We start from the raw sequence: 19,457 nt of genomic DNA, 5'->3' as shown, positions 1-19,457 counted from the left end.
TTCAATTCAGGTAGGCACATTCCATGTAGGTTTCTATTGGGTAATCTGATCAAGCCAAACTGGATATGATTGAAAACTTAGAGGCATTATCTGCCCTAATGTCATATTTGTAATTGTCCAAATGGTAAGAACTCACCATACCCATTTATTTGGAACATCTAGGAGGAGCGAAGTGACAGAAAATTATACCATTAGACAATTTAATCAGCTTAGTCATATAGGATTTTAAAAATAAATCTTAATTATCTTAATAGGAATTGGGGGGGGACCCAACTGACACCTTGCAATGCACTAACAGATCTATTCATCCTACCTAATAAATGCACAAGCAGTTGTCATTCTTCAACTATTGCTTATTGGGGCTATGGAGGCAGAAAGACTTGGGTCCAAATCCCATCGAATCCATTTATTAACTCCATAATTTAACATCTCTGATCATTAAATGTCTTATTTGACAAACTGAGGAAGTGATATTTAACATGCTCTGTGGTTCTGAGGTTTATATAAGATACAATGGATAAAGCACTTACCAGGGTGCCGGGAACCTAGTGGGTAGCTGTGGTGAAATAAAGATGGCAGCACATTCTTTGCCCCTCCTCCCAGTCTCTTCCTCCCCGCCTTGCATCTGGGCCTTTCCTGAGACTTGCCTTGACCGAAGGAATGCAAGGGCAATGTTGCTATATAACTTCCAAGGCTGGGCCTTAAGAGATATGCAGCTTCCACTCTCATGCTGGGGATGCTCCTTCTTTGAATCCAACCACCAACCCATAAGAAGCCCAAGCCACATACAAAGGCCATGTGAACGAGACCCAAGGTACTTGGACTGACAGCCTCATCTAAGCGAATGGCCAGCATCAAGCACCAGCCATGGGACTGCATTGTCGTGGACGCTCCAGGCCAGTCATTCCCCCAATGGTGAGGGGAAGTGGCACACACCACTTCGTTGTTCTACTTGGAGACCTTAGGGTCAATACATCTCACAGTTCAATTCTATGCCAAAGCTTTGGGGATATAAAAAAGATGTTTTGTTCCCATCAAAAAAGAAAAGAAAAAAGAACTTTCACTTACATAAAATACCCCTAGAAAGACTAATGCTTTCTTTCCATTGTAATCCTCACTGTGATGCATACCTTCTCATTACAGCACACGCACTGTGCATTCTTACATGACTATAACCCACAGGGCAGAGAATGTGTTTGCTCCAAAACCAGACATCACAACCTTTTTAAAGGGCACAGCTCCCAAAGTCTCACTTGATCTTTTTTGCCTATGCTCTTCCCAGATGTGTACTGTTTGCCTTCCTGCTTCTCGTGCCGTCTTTCCCTGTGGATATCTTAGACCTAGAACCAAATTTGCCCATTTGTCCTCATTTTCCACCTTTGTGTACTCCCTGTACCTACCTTCCTTACAGTATTTTTTAAACTTTGCCCAATGATTTTACCTCTCTCCTTCCCTTGGTCTGTACTAGTTATCTCCCTAGATCTATTACATCTAGTGAACACTACTTTTAGATGTCCAGTCTTGGCCTTTCTTGTTTTATCATGAATCATTTTTTCCATGCCCAGGGTATCAGTAGATATGGTATTATCTTAATTAAAGGTCTAATGTATAAATACACAATGTCTTCTTTCTCCAGGACACAAATGATTGAAAGTGACAGTAATCTACAAAATAAAATGGTTACATGATTCTAGGTAAATTTTCTAATAAAGGTTTTAGTAACAAAATATACAACTAAATATTCAGTAACCAATCACATTCTGTTCTTGATATATAGCCAAAACCAAGCTCCTGAATCCTCTGAAAATTCCTACTTCCAGAGGAGCAAATCCTTGACATCTTTGGTGGGGTTTGCAATCAAATATAATAATATAAAAACAGCTGAGCAATTATCATGGCATGCTTGCCCTGTGTTGGGGAGCTTCCTTTCCTCAAGTAAAGAGGCCACAACCAATTTAGGAACAGAGTACTTATTGGGTATTTGCAACATGAAGAAAATAATTACTGTAGTTTATAATGATTTAAGATTTTTAGTATAACAATGCATTCAATTCAGAAAATTTCCTCTTAAACATAGTAATTATTTTAATTATTTTTTCCTTTGGTAATTTTTCTATTGAAAATTTTTTTATTGTGTTGTTTTAATTGAGGTAACTCAATTAGGCCATAGAAATTTAAATTATTCAAAATCATGGTCATTTTTGTTCAAAGTGGTTTTTAAAATTTTTTTCTTAAAGATTATAGTTTGAAGAAATGTTTTACATGTTTGCCCCTCAGCTATGTGTTTTTCAGTGGCTTCGATCTACATGCTGGCAGTTTCTTGCATTTCACAATAGCACATCTCCCAGTGAGAACAATTCCAACCCCAAGGAAAGGGGATTCAAGCTGCGATCCAGCAAGACAAAGAGGTAAGGATCACATTCAGAGGCAACTGGCTGAAAAATAGGGACTTGAACAGAAAGTCAAAGAAAGCAGTTCTAACAACTTGGCAGTATCATAAGGAGAAATATACAGATGATCAGCTTATAAAGATCACAGTGTAAAAGAAGGGACTGTCTCATGGGGTTCCTTTCATCTTTGCCTTGTGTAGTAACGTTCAGTTTATGAAGAAGTTCCACACCCCTTGGCTCATTCAGTTCTCCCAATAACCTTGTGAGGGAGGCCAGGACAGCAATGTGTCCCCCTTCTCACCTATGAGGATACCCAGGTTCCCAAAGGATTGCTGACATTTAAAAAAAATAATATATATACTTTTACTTTTCATCTGTTAACTTCATAATAGGCCAATCATGAGCTAGTTTTCAGCAGTTATATTCCCTTGATCACAGCTGCATAGGATGTGATTAACTGGAAAACAGGGAGATCAGAGACACGGCCAGAGGTGACATCATGCATCCTATGCCATCACAGTACAATTGTCAAATTCGGTGGCTGTTTGTAAAGCCAGCTCACCTCTGTTCCCTTGGCCAGGGATCCTTCCTCATGTTTGGGAAAGCTGGACTAAGTGGTGGGGTTCTGTTTCCTGGTTTGAATTCTCAGTGGCTTTATCCAGAACCTCACTGGCAACTGGTTACTGTAACACCAGCCCGACCTTCTCTGCTCCCATGCTGGGGTACTTCCAATTGTACAGATAATACTGCAGGTTGCTGTCCCCTATGCCAAACGTGAGCTTCTCCAAGGAGGTTTTGTTCTGTATGAGATCCAGTGTGCTGAACACGTCAAACCCTTTTATTTTGGCAAGAACAAGGGCGCCGTCACTCATGAGGTCTAGAAGGGGGCTCTGGGTATGAACATAGTAGAAAGAATAAGCAGCCTTTAGACTCTTGTGGGTTGGACAGTTCATAATGGTGAAGGGAGGTATATAGAAGCTCAGGAAGTCTGCCACCTCACCATTTGCATTCCCTACCACAAAAGTGTCAGTGATATTATACTGGGGGTAGATCCAGTGCTCCACCTCCTCCTGGCTCATGACTGGCGTGAGGTGAAACTGCTTCAGGTACCTGGTGAGCAGCTGGTACTCTACTGGGGTGTCCTTTTTTTCCATTGGTTGCAGTCCAGGTGTCCTGGGAGACTCTGGCAGTCGGTAGAGCTTCATGGTTTGCTGCCTGGTCATATTTCTGCTCAGGTGGGAGAACTTCACTGCAATCAGCTTCCATGGGTTTAGTGGTATTACCAAAGTCTACCAACAGATTTTGGTAATACCACTCCAGCAGTGTAAACAGCTTGGAAAATGCCCTCCAGGTGAACCCGCCGGGTTACCTCCCGGATCAGGATAGAGCCACCCTCTTGGAGCGCAGCTTCTTGTGGACACACAGGAAGCTGATCACCATCTTCTCCTCTGTGTCACAGATGTGGATGTTGCTGGGATGGCGCTGATGAGCCCAACCAGTTTCCAACTGGAGACCACTCGAACTCCACAGTGCCACTGGGAGAGCCAGAGATGTGGCTGGAGAACCCATAAAAGAAATTCCGTGTAATAATGAAATCGAAACATGATGTCATCATCTTCCATGTAATTCTCATTCAGGAGGGTGTATAATTCTTTTAGCAGACCACGGTCCCCCAGGTCCAAGGAATCCCAGGGGAAGCCCTGGGACAGGGTGTAGGGCTCCTGGCGGATGTTGTCTTTGTCAGGCTCCATGGGGCCATGGCTGTTTACCACTTCTCCCAGTTTGGAGATGGGCTGCATTTCCTGAAATTGGTAGCTTCTCTTGCTAGCCTCCTCTATTGTTTTGGAAGGTCTCTGGCTCAATGAAAAGAGTTCAAAGGCCTGTATTTCCTGGATCCTCTCTGTTGGCAAAGAGTTTATCTTTAAAGGCTAAAATTTTCTCACTGCCTTTCTCTTTCTTCTTCTTCTTTTTTTTTGTTTTGTTTCTTTTTCTTCTTTTTGGCTCCAGTGTCATTGGCTGGACTCAAGCCACCCCAGTTGTAGCTGTTGTCCTCCTGGTTCTCACAATCACTGCAGTGCTCATGGCTGTTTCTGTTCCCTTCCACCCGCTGACTTTCTTAATGTTACTTTCATTAGGAGGTAATCCAAGATACAGCTACAGAAGACTGAGCAGGTGTTTATCCGTGTCTTCTGACTCCTGTGCTCGGGTCCTTCCACCTCATCATTCTGTGGCTCAAATTTTGAGATGTATAAAGTTGTGAATGGAGGTAGATATGTAATCATGTGAAAGTTCACATCTGCCCAACATTAAGGAAGAATTAGAACTATTTATCTAAATAGGAGGTAAGTACTTCCTATTTTATCCTGTACTTTTTTACTGTTGTTCAATTACAGTTGTCCCACTTTTTCCTCATTGGTCTCCCCTGCCCCCTCCCTTTCTCCACACAGTCAATCCCCACCCCATTGCCCATGCCCATGGGTCTTTTATACACGTTCCTTGACTTGTCCCTTCCCTTTCTTTCCCTTGTTAGCCCCATCACCCTCCACTCTGGTCACTGTCAGATTGTTCTTTATTTCCATGTCTCTGTGGTTATATTTTGCTTGCTTGTTTTGTTGATCAGGTTCCACTTATAGGTGAGATCATATGGTATTTATCTTTTACTGCCTGGCTTATTTCACTTAACATAATACTATCCAGTTCCATCCATGCTGTTGCAAAAGGTAGGAGTGTCTTCTTTCTTTCTGCTGTGTAGTATTCGTTGTGTAAATATACCAGTTTTTTGATACACTCATTTACTAATGGGCATTTAGGCTGTTTCCAGCACTTGGATTTTGTAAATTGTGCTGCTATGAACATTGGGGTGCACAGGTTCTTTTGAATTGGTGTCTCAGGATTCTTAAGGTACAATCCCAACAGTAGAATCACTGGATCAAAAGGCAGTTCCATTTTTAGTTTTCTGAGGAAATTCCATACTGTTTTCCACAGTGGCTGCACCAGTCTGCATTCCCACCAACAGTGCACTAGGGATCCCTTTTCTACACAACCTCTCCAACACTTGTTTGTTGATTTGGTTATGATGGCCATTCTGATTGGTGTGAAGTGGTATCTCACTGTGGTTTTTAATTTGCATCTCTCCAGTGATAAGTAATGCTGAGCATCCTTTCTTATGTCTATGGGCCCTCTGTATGTCCTCCTTGGAAAAGTGTCTGTTCAGGTACTTTGCCCATTTTTCAGTTGGATTGTTAGTCTTCTTGGTGTGGAGCCATGAATACTTCTTTATTAAAACCTTGATGACATATGCACTAAAAACTACACCTGCGGGCAATTCCTGTCAAGACAAAAGCTCTTCAAACAGGAGATCTGGCAATAGTGGCATTTTATCCTATTGTGCTAATTAAAGAGTGGTGGCCTCACTTATGTGGATATGGTATCCCATCAAACAAGAATAATTTTTCCTACAAAAATATTATACAAGAGGTGCTGCTTCCCTTCCCTTCCTTGCTTTGTGGCAACTGTCATTTGGGACCACCCCATCCAAATAGCCACCTACAAATAGTTATTTTTTTTAAACTCAGGATTTGTAAAGGCAACAGAAAAGGTTAGATGAACAAATGATTACTATGAGTCAAGGATCAGGAAACGGAGAAGCCAAAGAACTTATATGCATGACCCATGTACATGAACAGGGGGGTGGGAATAGGGGGACTGGGCAGAGGAGGGCAAAAGGGGAAAATTGGGACAACTGTAATAGCATAATCAATAAAATATATTTTAAAAAAGGATTATAGTAAAAAGCTAAATATAATTTGAGCCTACAACCAACTACAGGTAACATTTACAGGATGGGAGAAAAGTAGGGTTACAGTTGTGTGTATGAACAATAATACAGTAATTAATAAATGATAACAAGAATAAACCCTGTTTCATGTACTCATAACTATAAACCTACTTTTGCCCTATCCCATACATAGTTAGGGTAAAATATTTATTTTCCTCGAAGTTATGAAAACCTTTAAAGAATTGTACCCAACAGAAGTATTTCTCATCAAGACTAGTATTAGTGTTATAATTTCATCCTTGATCGTTGATGCATTTTCTGCTTGCTGTGGGTCTACACTGATCTACAGCAGAAGGCCATTTCCTTCTACCGAGGCCTTTAACATAAACTGCGTATCATCCTGCAGTTCTTTCTCAGGGTGCAGTTGTTTGAAAATAAATCTTAGCCATATTTCTAAGTGGTTTTCTTTCCTTCGATATGCCTTACAAATTGCCCATGATTAGTGTTCATTACTCTGGAACTTTCTCCTTTTGTGTGTCTCTCTGTATGCTCTCTTTGCTGGGAGCTCACTTAGCTCTGAAAAGGCTAGTGGCAGCCTCTGTAAAGTGCTGTTTGTTCAATTGCCTGCTATATTTTCCTCAGCGGCTCCATGATCCTATAGCACTGGGAAGAATTTTCATAGTTTCCCAAGAAAGAGGAGTAACTTTCAGATTGGTCTGTGATAAAAAATAGTCTGTGCCAATTGCATATATTTTATGACAGTTTTTAAAATTGTGGTTAGAGACCTATGGGTTCTGAGAGCTATAGAAAATATGAATCCATCCTTGAAGCTTTTATTTATAGGGGTATGTGGGTTTTGATATGACTTATTTCTTATTTTGGATCACGATAAAAAGAACTTTGAAAATCACTCTTCTATGTTATTTAATGTATACTATTAACTATCCAACTATTGGCAGATATTCGAGATTTTAGACTTTAAGGTTTTTACACATTTTTACACATTTAAGCTTTTCATGCTCACTGCTGGATGTGTCCATGTTGAAGTGAATAGTTGAAACAATTACAAAAGAGTTGTGAAGAGAATTCTTTTTTCTGGTATCACTGGTCAGAGACTCTCAATATAGGACAGCTTGGTAGGAGGACCCTACACCAGTGATTTTCAACTTCTGTCATCTCATGGCACACATAAACTAAACTAAAATTCTGCATCACACCGACGGAAAAATAGGTGTAATTTTGATTCATTCACAACAAATGGCTATTGTTGCATTGTTGTCATTTTTTAATTCGACAGGCAAAGGGAGAAGAGGCTAGTGCCCCTGACTAAATAGTCAGGCATTGGATGCTTTACGAATTCTTGAGGCATCCTGGTTTGCCTTACTTGGCATATCAGTTGAAATCACTGCCCTAGGCTTCTGAGCTAGATGTCTATTGGCTTCTAACCTGTTTCTACCACTTGCTGAGCTGGAGGCCTTGGGTTAAGTCACTTAATTTCTTTGAGCCTCAGTTCCCTCACCTGTACCATTGGGATGATATTTATTTCACATGGTTGTTTTGTGGATTAGAAAAATGCACACAGAAAGTGGTCAGTAAGTGGACACTATAATTCTAACAGTGGGAACCTGGTTTATAAGAAGTATAAATGGAAGTTATAAAGATGTTACAGCAGTTTCAGGTTAAAATAAATGTGACAAGAGCCATGGATTTAAAAAAAAATCTGAGATATTTAGAAATTCAAATTATTAAACCCAGACTTGAGAAAAAGAGATTAAGTAATATTCTCTATGACCTGAGAGTCAACTACAAAGAAGAATCTAGCTGTCCTCCAGGGGATAAAACAACATAATCTGACTGTAAGAGGATCTAGTTAGCTATAAAAATAAATTTAATTTAAAAAATTAAAAGTGGCTAAACAAGCTAGAAATCTCACTACTAGGTTTATCCGGAGATCTAGGTTTGTCCAGAAGAAGTTCAGCCATTGCTGATATAATGAGAATGGTTTGCCACACATCGATGTCACCTGGCAGCCAAGGAGAGTGGACTGGAATGCACATGCATGAATAATGACAACTTCACTGTACTAGTCAGTGGGGGTGGAAGATCCTATTGAGTGAGCATGTGTACTGTGTGGCCGTTGAATTCAAAATGACTGGGCAAGTAGAGCAATGAATCTGCATCAACTTTTGCATTATACTTGAACATTCCTCCACAGAAACTATTCGGCTGATTCAGAAGGCCACAGCTATGGGCAACTGGTGACTGGCAGCTTCATCACAATGCACCCGCTCCCACATCATGTCTCCTGCAGAGTATTTTGATGAAACATCAAATCACCCAGGTGACTCAGCCCCCCAATAGCCCAGACTTGGTGCCCTGCAACTTCTGGCTTTTCCCAAACTAAAATCACCTTTAAAAGGGAAGAGATTTCAGACCATCAATGAGATTCAGAAAAACATCACGGGGCAGCTGATGGCGATTAGGAGAACTGTGTGAGGTCCAAGGTGCCTACTTTGAAGGGGACTGAGGTGTACACTGTCCTACGTACAATGTTTCTTGCACCTTGTATCTTCCTGAAAAAATGTCTTTAGTTTTCATATTACATGGCTGGATACCTTCTGGACAGACCTTGTACATATACACAAAAGAAATGAAATTCATAGAAAAACTTGTGTTTTTCTGAGCGTTTACAGTAGCATTATTTATAGTAATCACATAGTGAAAACACCACCTCTTGAATAAATGAACAATGTTTTGAATAAACAAAAGGTAGTATATCCATATAACAGAATATTATTTGGCTAGAGAAAGGAATTAAATACCAATACATGCTATAGATAACTTGGACGAACCTTAAAAACATTATGTAAAATAATGTTAAGTAAAGGCAGTCAGTCACAAAAGAGCATGTACTACAGGACTCCAGTTATGAAGTGCCCGAATAGATAAAACTGCAGACAGAGAGTGGACCCGTGGTGTTAGGGCTGGGAACATGGGCGGCGTTGGCTGTAACAGTGAGGGGCGCAGGCTGAAGACTAGTGGTGGTGACAGGTGCACAACTCTGTGAATATTTTATAAATCCTTGAGTTGCCCCCTTTAAATCGGTGAATTATAGAATACATCAGTTATATTTCAATAAAATTGTTTTAAAAATTAGTGGCTAACTACTGGGGAAAAGCTACAAAAGCTAGGAAACCTTATTACTTTATGGGGTTGGCCTCTCTCAATAATATTACTGTAGCCATGGAGTTGTAAAAGGGCATAGGTGGAATGAGTGATTCTGGGATGTTGCCCTCATGGTAATTTCTTAGGTTTTCACTGAATTTCGTGCTACTTTGGATTTAAACATCATTTCACTCGCAATCACACTTTGGAATTTGCCTCCTTTAAGAGTTTTTATTATCATAAATTGGCTGTCTCCAGACAGAGAGAAATAAATAATACATCAAGTCACACAACAGTAGGTTGGTAATGTATCACATCAAATGCTTACAAAGGTATGTATCCATATGGAAACATATCTGCAATATACAGATTAAAAAGAGATAAATGTCCCATTTTTGCTTATTGCTGTCATTTTCCATATCTATAATTAATGATCAACAACCAAGTGTTTGATACCCCGGATTCTACTAACTTTCTGACAGAAATAACCTGTCGGAAATGGGAAAAAACATGTGTGCATTTGGTAGAGCATCGGAGTTGTTCAATTCTGTAGCAATAACCATTTTAACAGTATATCAGTATACACTGTGGCAAAGAATTTGATTTTAGTTTATGTTTAGCTAAAGTTAGCACTATATATATAAGATGTAAAATGAGATGTTCTACTACAAATGGACACATAGTTTGGTGATACAACAAAAATATTTAATTTGGGGATAGTCCTATGACATTTAGAAAAATAAATCCACACAATCAGAGCTTTCTCAACTACACGCAACGTGAAAAACTACCTGTCTTCTGTCACCTGTGCGGCACTGTGAAGTCTGATTTACAGCGAAGCTGGTGATGGGCTCTGCACTGTGCTGTGCAGATGAAGATTTTGATAATAGCATTGAAAACCAAAAGCGAAAATACAACCTGTTCCTAAATTTGTTACCTTTATAAAATAGAATCTCATTATTTTTTACCTCTTTGATTATTTTATCTTCTATTATGGGTGCATTATCCTCCAGACTCTAAAACTTCCACAAAACATAATGAAAAATAATGAAATTCCGTTCATCATAATGTATGGTTAGTTATATTGATTTTTGAATCAGAGAGAACTGAATATTTTGCAGCTAACAACCAGTATTGAAAACAAGTGCAGATACAGGCAGCACGGGGTGACAGGGAGAAGTAAACTGAGGAGCCCTAATTTTACGTGCTGCGTGGCGCACCTTGAACGAGTCGGGACTCTCCCAGCTTCGGTCTTTCCATTTTTAAAGAAAAGGCCATTTGGACCAGATGGCATCTATCTAGAGAACATATTTTTAAAAGCGTTGGCAGTCTATTATTCTGTGATACAACACTGGGTAGTTCGAGAGAGTAGCAGAGAGAATAGAACGTATGTCCTTTCTCCCACATTTTAATTAATAAGCCACCTTTAGTAGAGTTCATCTGCTGAGAGTTTTAAGCAGTTATAATTTTAAGCCAATAAAAATGAAATAATTGAAGCCAGTTCAGGTGTTATTGCGGAGGCCTATTATATATGTAATTAACACCTACAACTGATCCAGGAGACCCTAGTCCACAAAACACCAATACTGGACCTCCCACGTGAGAATGTCTTAGAGAAAAACAGTTCACTTTATTTCTTCATGGTTAACTAAGTTAATTATAATGGAGTCTATATCTGAGTCTATGATGTAAAAATTTTCCAAATGTTGCCTTAGAGGATTTTTTTTGGTATTTTCTATTTCCCTTTTAGAAGTTATTCTTTATGGGTGATAAAACCTAAATTCTGCACAATACCTGATATCTGAAGCAGTTTACATTGACTCTTTTTACCAGTCATGTCAGCTGTGTCTCCCTAACTTTGATAAACTAATAGTTTATTTTTATAATTCCTTGGAATATTAAAACAAATATATTCTTTAAAAAAATTTTTATTGTTATACAATTACAGTTGTCTGCCTTTTCTCCCTATCCCTCCACCCCACCCCAGCCAAACCCACCTCCCTCCCCTACCTCCACCCTCCCCCTTGATTTTGTCCATGTGTCCTTTATAGTAGTTCCTGTAATCCCCTCTCCCCACTGTCCCCTCCCCACTCCCCTCTGGCTATTGTTAGATTGTTCTTAACTTCAATGTCTCTGGTTATATTTTGTTTACTTTTTTCTTTTGTTGATTACGTTCCAGTTAAAGGTGAGATCATATGGTATTTTCTATAATATATAGTATGTACCTAAATACATACATTCTGGACTTAAGAGTATATAACACATACTATATATACACACACATATGTACATAAATAAGTATACATATGTATGCATATCTATATCTACATCATATATATGTGTATGTGTATGTGTGTGTGTATCTAGAGAGAGGGGTGGGGGGAGAAACAGAGAGAAATGCAAAACCAGAATTGAGCATTAGAATATAAAGGTGGCTTACAGTGATTGCTTGCTGTCCAGTTTTGCTTCAATTTTCCATTAATGGAATAAATGGAATTCCATCTGTCAGTCTACATCCGAATGATAAGTCAGAATTGTTTAGTTTGTGTGGGCAGCTCTCACTATCAGGCCTATCTTACATCTTACCTTCTTACCACTACTTTCTCCCTCTGATAAATAAAGAAATCTGATGAGCCCTGGATGGTGTGGCTCAGTGGGTTGGGCGTCCTCCCACAAACCCAAAAGTCACTGGTTTGGTTCCCCGTCAGGGCACATGCCTGGCTTGCAGGCCAGGTCCCCAGCTGGGGGCATGTGAGAGGCGAGAGGCAACCAATTGATGTTTCTCTCCCTCTCTTTCTTTCTCTGTTTCCCTCTCTCAAAAAATAAGATAAACAAAATCTTAAAAAAAAGAAATTAATGGGTTTTAAGTTTCTGAACATAGCTTGGGGATGCTAACTATTTCTGGGAGGCAAAGTTGTTCTTATTGGACTCCCAGTTTTTATGTGTTTTTCCCCAATAGCAGAAAGAGTGACTTCAACATATATCTACAAAATGGCTGCCTAGATTTGGAATCAAATATTTCTCCTGAATGAAACTACAGAACCATAGGCTTTAGCTTCAATAACACCTCATTTAAAATTGTACCAGACAACACACGAAGATGACTCTGCAAACTGGAGCTAGTTCAGGGAAGACAGGTGATGATGGCAGATATGGAAACCCCACAGCCTCACATTTCTCTGAGACGGAAATAGGTCTTTTCAATGTTGGTTTGCTGCACTATTTCATACTGCTCTTACACATTCTACACACTTACTCTAGGTGGTAGCCATGGCAATGGGGTGTTAGAGAGCTAGAAGGATATTAAATGGCCCATTCAAACACGACATAAAAGTGGACACACATTATCAACACTAGGAAGGATGCTCTGGAACAGTAGTCACTGACCCTAGAGTTTTGCTCTGCCACTCTCTCACCGTGTGCCTTTGGCTAAGTCACACATACTCTAACTCTCACTTTTATCATCCTCAAAAGGAGGGATTTGGATGGACTCTAAGTGTTTTCCAGGGCCAATTTTGAAATTTGCATAATTTTTATAGTTTATAATATATTTCTACAAATCTTATACCATTTAACTCATACATCTCTGTTATTTATGACATACTTTTACAAATAACTACAGTGGGGCCTCCCCAAGAACACCTTGTAATAATTGTGCCTGTCACCCAAGTGTCCTTTAAAATTATTCAAATGCTGTGGCACTAATGTGGTTATCTTAACACATATTATTTAAGTGTGTATGGTTTTCTACAATGTTATATATCAATTTTTATGTTATATATTATAGTAGGACAAACTAAGAAGTAGAGAAATTGTGTGGATCTCAATAATAACAAAAATTCTATCATTCATTTAAAATTTACTATGTGGCGAACTGAGGGGGGAAGATGGCGGCAACATAGGTGGGAGCGGAGTCCACTTCCCCTCAACGCCATGGAAATACCTAGCTGATCTGAGGAGCAGAGCGAACAGCCAACAGTATTCCAGCATATACGAAGATCAGAGACCAAAGATAGAGGACACTGAAAGATCTGACGGTAAGAAGAGTGCTGAAGGACAATAAGGTCCACGGGACCCAGGACCGCGCGGTACAAGGGCGGCAGAAGCGCCAGCCCTGGCGCAGGGGCTGCGGCAGGAGTCTTGGGAGAGGGCCAGGCTGCGCTGTGAGCAGCCAGGTGCTTGATTAGACCAGGGGGGCTTGAAAAGGAGGAATTTCTCAAAATGAAAAAAAAAATAGAGACACTCGGGGGCTAATTAGAGAACTCTTGGTAGTAGCCGAGGCCCCTGGCGCCCCTCCCCCTCCACCCCTGGACTGCTACGCTCACCTGAGGTCCGGTCGCGCGCGCGAGCAGATTAGCGAACGGGACCCACACTTGAAACCCCGGAGGGGCGCCCACACCTGAAACCTCCGAGATAATTTGGACCAGAGTCTAGCTGCTCCACCCACAGGCCCAAAACCTCGGAACCGAGTGCCGCGTGATTCAGTCCCAGGGCGGCCCCGCCCGCCCGAGAGACTCAAGCCCAGGGCGGCTGGATCGGGCCCCCAAGCACAGAGCCTGTGGCTCAGCGGGCTGCGCGTGCTCACCAAGCACAGGGCCGGCTGGGTGCCTGTTTTCTAAATACAAAGCTGCTGGCGAGTGTCCTAACCCCAAGGCGGCTGAATCCGCCACCTGAGCGCCAGCGTTCCAAGCCCTGGCGGCTCTATTGGTCCGCCGGCTGCGCGCTCAGGGAACAAAATAACGTCACAGACCCAAAGCGGCTGGATTCCCCTGCTGCGCGCGCACGCGTCACAAGCCAAAGCAGCTGGATTGGCTGATCAACGGACTGATTGACTGCCAGGGACCACACTTACAAAACAGCGAAGAGTGTGACCCAGGAAGAGAGAAAAGTGAAACCAATCCTTCCAAACACCCCCTCCCATTGCACAGACAGGACACCAGCAGAAATAACCTGACCGGTTTAAAGCCAACAGAAGGTTTTTTTTTTGTTTGTTTGGGGTTTTTTTATCCTTTTTCTTTTTTTTTCCTTTCCCCCTGAATTCCTTCTTCCTCTCTCTTTTTTTCTTTTTTTTCATTCCTTCTTCCTCCCATCCTTTACCATTTTTATGTCTTCTTCCTGCCTTCTTTTATCTATTTCTATGTTTTAATTTTTGCTAAAATTCCTTCTTATCTTGCCTCCGATCTTTCTTTATTCCTTCTTCCCTCCTTCCTTCCTTTCCTCCTTTCCTATTTCCTTTTTCCCTCCTTCCCATCTTTCTTTTGGTTTGTTTTGTGTGTGTGTGTGTGTGTGTGTTTTTTTTTTCTTTTCTTTCACCCCCCCTTTCTCTTTTTCCCACAGGTGAGACAACAAAACCTGGAGTGCTGAAAAGACTAGAGTTAGACCGTGTTAAACACATAAACGTCAGCTCAAGACCAGTGAGCACAGGAGAGTAAGGAGACAGCACCACCGAATCCCATTGGCATTCTACCATAGAAGTTCATATCATAAATCCAGGGAGTCAGAACAAAGCAATTTAAGAAGCAGAGGCCAACAAGAAGAGCCTCACAAACAATGGGAAGACAAAGAAACAATTCCCAAATGAAAGGAAAGGAGGAAGTCTCAGAAAGAATACTAACCGAAAAAGAGGCAACTCAACTATCAGATACTGAGTTCAAAGCAATGGTCATCAGGAAGCTCACTGAGCTCTCTGAGCTCAAAGAGAACTACCAGAAACTACAAGGAAACTACAATGAACTCACTGCAAACTATATCAACATGAAAAAGGAAATAGAAAATATCAACAAGAGCCAAGAGGAAATGAAGAATACAATTTCTGAATTGAAGAACACAGTAGAAGGAATTAAAAGCAGACTTGATGAAGCAGAGGATCGGATCAGCGAGCTGGAGGATAAAGGAGAAAAAAACACCCAGAAGGAGCAAGAAAAGGAAAAGAGGCTCAGAAAGAATGAAGAGGCAATAAGGGAAATGCAGGACAACATGAAACGTAACAATATCCGTATAATAGGAATACCAGAAGGAGAAGAAGAAGAGCAAGGGATAGAAAACCTGTTTGAAAAAGTAATGATGGAAAATTTCCCTCATCTGAGGAGAGAAAAAGTCACCCAAATCCAGGAATCACAGAGAGTCCCAAGCAAAAGGAACCCAAAGAGACACACTGCAAGACACATCATCATTAAAATGGCAAATTTCCAAGACAAAGAGAGGATCTTAAAGGCAGCAAGGGAGAAAAAGGAAGTAACATACAAGGGAGCCCCAATAAGGTTAGCAACTGACTTCTCAATGGAAACGCTCCAAGCCAGAAGAGAATGGCAAAAAATATTCCAAGTACTGAGAACCAGAGGCCTGCAACCAAGACTACTTTACCCAGCAAGGCTCTCAATCAAGATAGAAGACCAAATAAAGAGTTTCCCAGACAAAAAAAGTCTAAAAGAATACAGCTCCATCAAACCAGCTCTGCAAGAGATGCTAAAGGGACTGCTTTAAGGAAAGGAAGGAAAAGAGAAAGACAGAGGAACACAGGTAGGAAATAATGGCAATGAATAACTACCTATCGATAATAACCTTAAACGTAAATGGATTAAATGCTCCAATCAAAAGACATAGAACAGCTGAATGGATAAGAAAACATGACCCACACATATGCTGCGTCCAAGAGACCCATCTCAGGACAAAAGACTTACACAGACTGAAAGTGAAGGGCTGGAAACAAATTTTCCAAGCAAACGGACAGGAAAAAAAAGCAGGGGTAGCAATACTCATATCTGACAAAATAGACTTCCAAAGAAGGGCCATAAAGAGAGACCCAGAAGGTCACTTCATAATACTCAAAGGAAGAATCCACCAAGAAGACATAAACATTGTAAATATATATGCACCCAACATAGGAGCACCCAAATACATAAAGAAAATATTGGAGGATTTCAAGAAAGATATTGACAGCAACACAATTATAGTAGGGGATTTTAACACCCCACTATCAAAAATGGACAGGTCTTCCAAACAAAAGATCAACAAAGATATTGTGTCACTTAACAATACCTTAGAGGAAATGGACTTAACTGATATATACAGAGCTTTTCATCCCAAAGAAGCAAAACACACGTTCTTTTCAAGTGTCCATGGAACTTTTTCAAAGATAGACCACATGATAGGACACAAAGCAAGCCTCATCAAATTCAAGAAAATTGAAATCATATCAAGCATCTTCTCTGACCACAAGGGTCTGAAACTAGAAACCAATGCCAAGGGTAAAAACCCAAAACACTCAAAAGCATGGAGACTGAATAGCATGCTATTAAACAATGAATGGGTCAAGAACGAGATTAGGGAAGAAATCAAAAACTTCCTGGAAACAAATGAAAACGAACTCACAACAACCCAAAACCTATGGGACACAGCAAAGGCAGTCCTGAGAGGGAAGTTCATAGCAATACAGGCCTACCTTAAGAAGTTAGAAACAGTTCAAACAAACAACCTAACCCTATGCCTACAAGAACTGGAGGAACAACAACAAAGACAGCCCAGAGCAAGCAGAAGGAAGGAAATAACCAAGATCAGAGCAGAACTAAATGACATAGAGACTAAAAGCACAATTGTAAGGATCAATGAATCCAGGAGCTGGTTCTTTGAAAAGATAAACAAAATCGACAAGCCTTTAAGTAGGCTCATCAAAAAGAAAAGAGAGAGGATCCAAATAAACAGAATTAGAAATGAAAGTGGAGAGATTACAACTGATACCACAGAAATACAAAGGATCGTAAGAAATTACTATGAAGACCTGTATGCTAAGAAATTTGAAAACCTAGATGAAATGGACACATTTCTAGAAAAATATAATCTTCCAAAACTGAATGAAGAAGAAGCAGAAAACCTGAACAGACCAATATCAGCAAAGGAAATTGAAGCAGTCATCAAGAAACTCCCATCACACAAAAGCCCTGGACCAGATGGTTTCACAGGAGATTTCTACAAAGCATTTAAGGAAGAACTAACCCCTATCCTTCACAGACTATTCGAAAAAATCCAAACTGATGGAAGACTCCCAAACTCTTTTTATGAAGCCAGCATCATCCTAATCCCAAAACCAGATAAAGACACAACGAAGAAAGAAAACTTCAGGCCAATATCGCTGATGAACATAGACGCTAAAATTCTCAACAAAATATTAGCAAACCGCATCCAGCAATATATTAAAAAGATCATCCACCATGACCAAGTGGGATTCATCCCAGGGATGCAAGGATGGTACAATATTCGCAAATCAATAAACATAATACATCACATCAACAACAGCAAAGACAAAAATCACATGATCATATCAATAGATGCGGAAAAAGCATTTGATAAGATACAGCACCCATTTCTGATAAAAACACTCAGCAAAGTGGGAATAAAGGGAGCAGTCCTCAACATAATTAAGGCCATATATGAGAGACCTACAGCCAACATCACACTCAATGGACAAAAACTTAGAGCTTTCCCACTAAGATCAGGAACTAGACAAGGATGCCCTCTCTCACCACTCCTATTCAACATAGTATTGGAAGTCCTAGCCACAGCAATCAGACAAGAAAAAGCAATAAAAGGCATCCAAATTGGAAAGGAGGAAATGAAACTGTCACTGTTTGCAGACAACATGATAGTGTACATGGAAAACCCTATAGACTCCACTCAAAAACTACTCGACCTAATAAATGAATTTGGCAAAACAGCTGGATACAGAGTCAATACCCAGAAATCAAAGGCATTCCTGTACACCAGCAACGAAACTGCAGAAACAGAAATCAGGAAAAAAATCCCATTCGATATAGCAACAAGAAAAATAAAGTACCTAGGAATAAACCTAACCAAGGAGGTAAAAGACCTGTACTCAGAAAACTACACAACACTGAAGAAAGAAATTAAGGAAGATACTAACAAATGGAAGCATGTACCATGTTCATGGATTGGAAGAATCAACATTATCAAAATGGCCATACTACCCAAAGCAATTTATAGATTCAATGCAATCCCTATTAGAGTACCCATGACATATTTCACAGATATAGAACAAACATTGCAGAAATTCATATGGAACCATAAACGACCTCGAATAGCTGCAGCAATTTTGAGAAAGAAAAACAAAGCAGGAGGGATCACAATACCTGATATCAAACTGTATTACAAGGCCACTGTAATCAAAACAGCCTGGTACTGGCATAAAAACAGGCACATAGACCAATGGAACAGAATAGAGAGCCCAGAAATAAACTCAAGTCTATACGATCAATTAATATTTGACAAAGGAGGCAGGAGCATAAAATGGAGCAAAAACAGCCTCTTCAACAGATGGTGTTGGGAGATCTGGACAGCTACGTGCAAAAAAATGAAACTCGATCACCAACTTACGCCATACACGAAAATAAACTCAAGATGGATAAAAGACTTAAATATAAGCCGTAACACCATAAAAGTCCTTGAGGAAAACATTGGCAGGAAAATCTCAGACATTCCACGCAGCAACATCCTCACAGACACATCCCCTAAAGCAAGGGACATAAAGGAAAGAATAAACAAATGGGACCTCATCAAAATAAAAAGCTTCTGCATGGCTAAAGAAAACAGCACCAAATTACAAAGAGTACCAACAGTATGGGAAAACATATTTGCCAACGATACCTCAGACAAGGGCCTGATCTCCAAAATATATAAAGAACTCACTCGACTCCACTCCAGGAAGACAAACAACCCAATTAAAAAATGGGCAAAGGACTTGAACAGACACTTCTCCAAGGAAGACATACAGAGGGCCCAGAGACATATGAAAAGATGCTCAGCATCACTAGCCATCAGAGAGATGCAAATTAAAACCACAATGAGGTATCATCTCACACCAGTCAGAATGGCCAACATAAACAAATCCACAAACAAATGTTGGAGAGGATGTGGAGAAAAGGGAACCCTTGTGCACTGTTGGTGGGAATGCAGACTGGTGAGGCCACTGTGGAAAACAATATGGAATTTCCTCAGAAAACTAAAAATGGAACTGCCCTTTGACCCAGTAATTCCGCTGCTGGGATTATACCCTAAGAACACTGAAACACCAATCCAAAAGAATCTGTGCACCCCAATGTTCATAGCAGCAC

At 40.3% G+C, this 19,457-nt stretch overlaps 1 protein-coding gene and 1 pseudogene across 2 annotated transcripts in view; both read right to left on the bottom strand.

The window, feature by feature from the left end:
* Positions 1-19,457, bottom strand: part of B3GALT1 (beta-1,3-galactosyltransferase 1) — a 510,742-nt gene that overhangs the window by 238,284 nt on the left and 253,001 nt on the right. The gene's annotated exons all lie outside the window — the stretch shown is intronic.
* On the bottom strand, positions 3,071-8,150 carry LOC139440754 (glycylpeptide N-tetradecanoyltransferase 1 pseudogene; annotated as a pseudogene).

This window comes from Desmodus rotundus, chromosome 2, assembly GCF_022682495.2.
Source record: "Desmodus rotundus isolate HL8 chromosome 2, HLdesRot8A.1, whole genome shotgun sequence".
NCBI classification, from domain to species: Eukaryota; Metazoa; Chordata; class Mammalia; order Chiroptera; family Phyllostomidae; genus Desmodus; species Desmodus rotundus.
The sequence above is the reverse complement of the archived record's forward strand: the minus strand, read 5'-3'. Positions and strand labels throughout refer to the sequence as shown.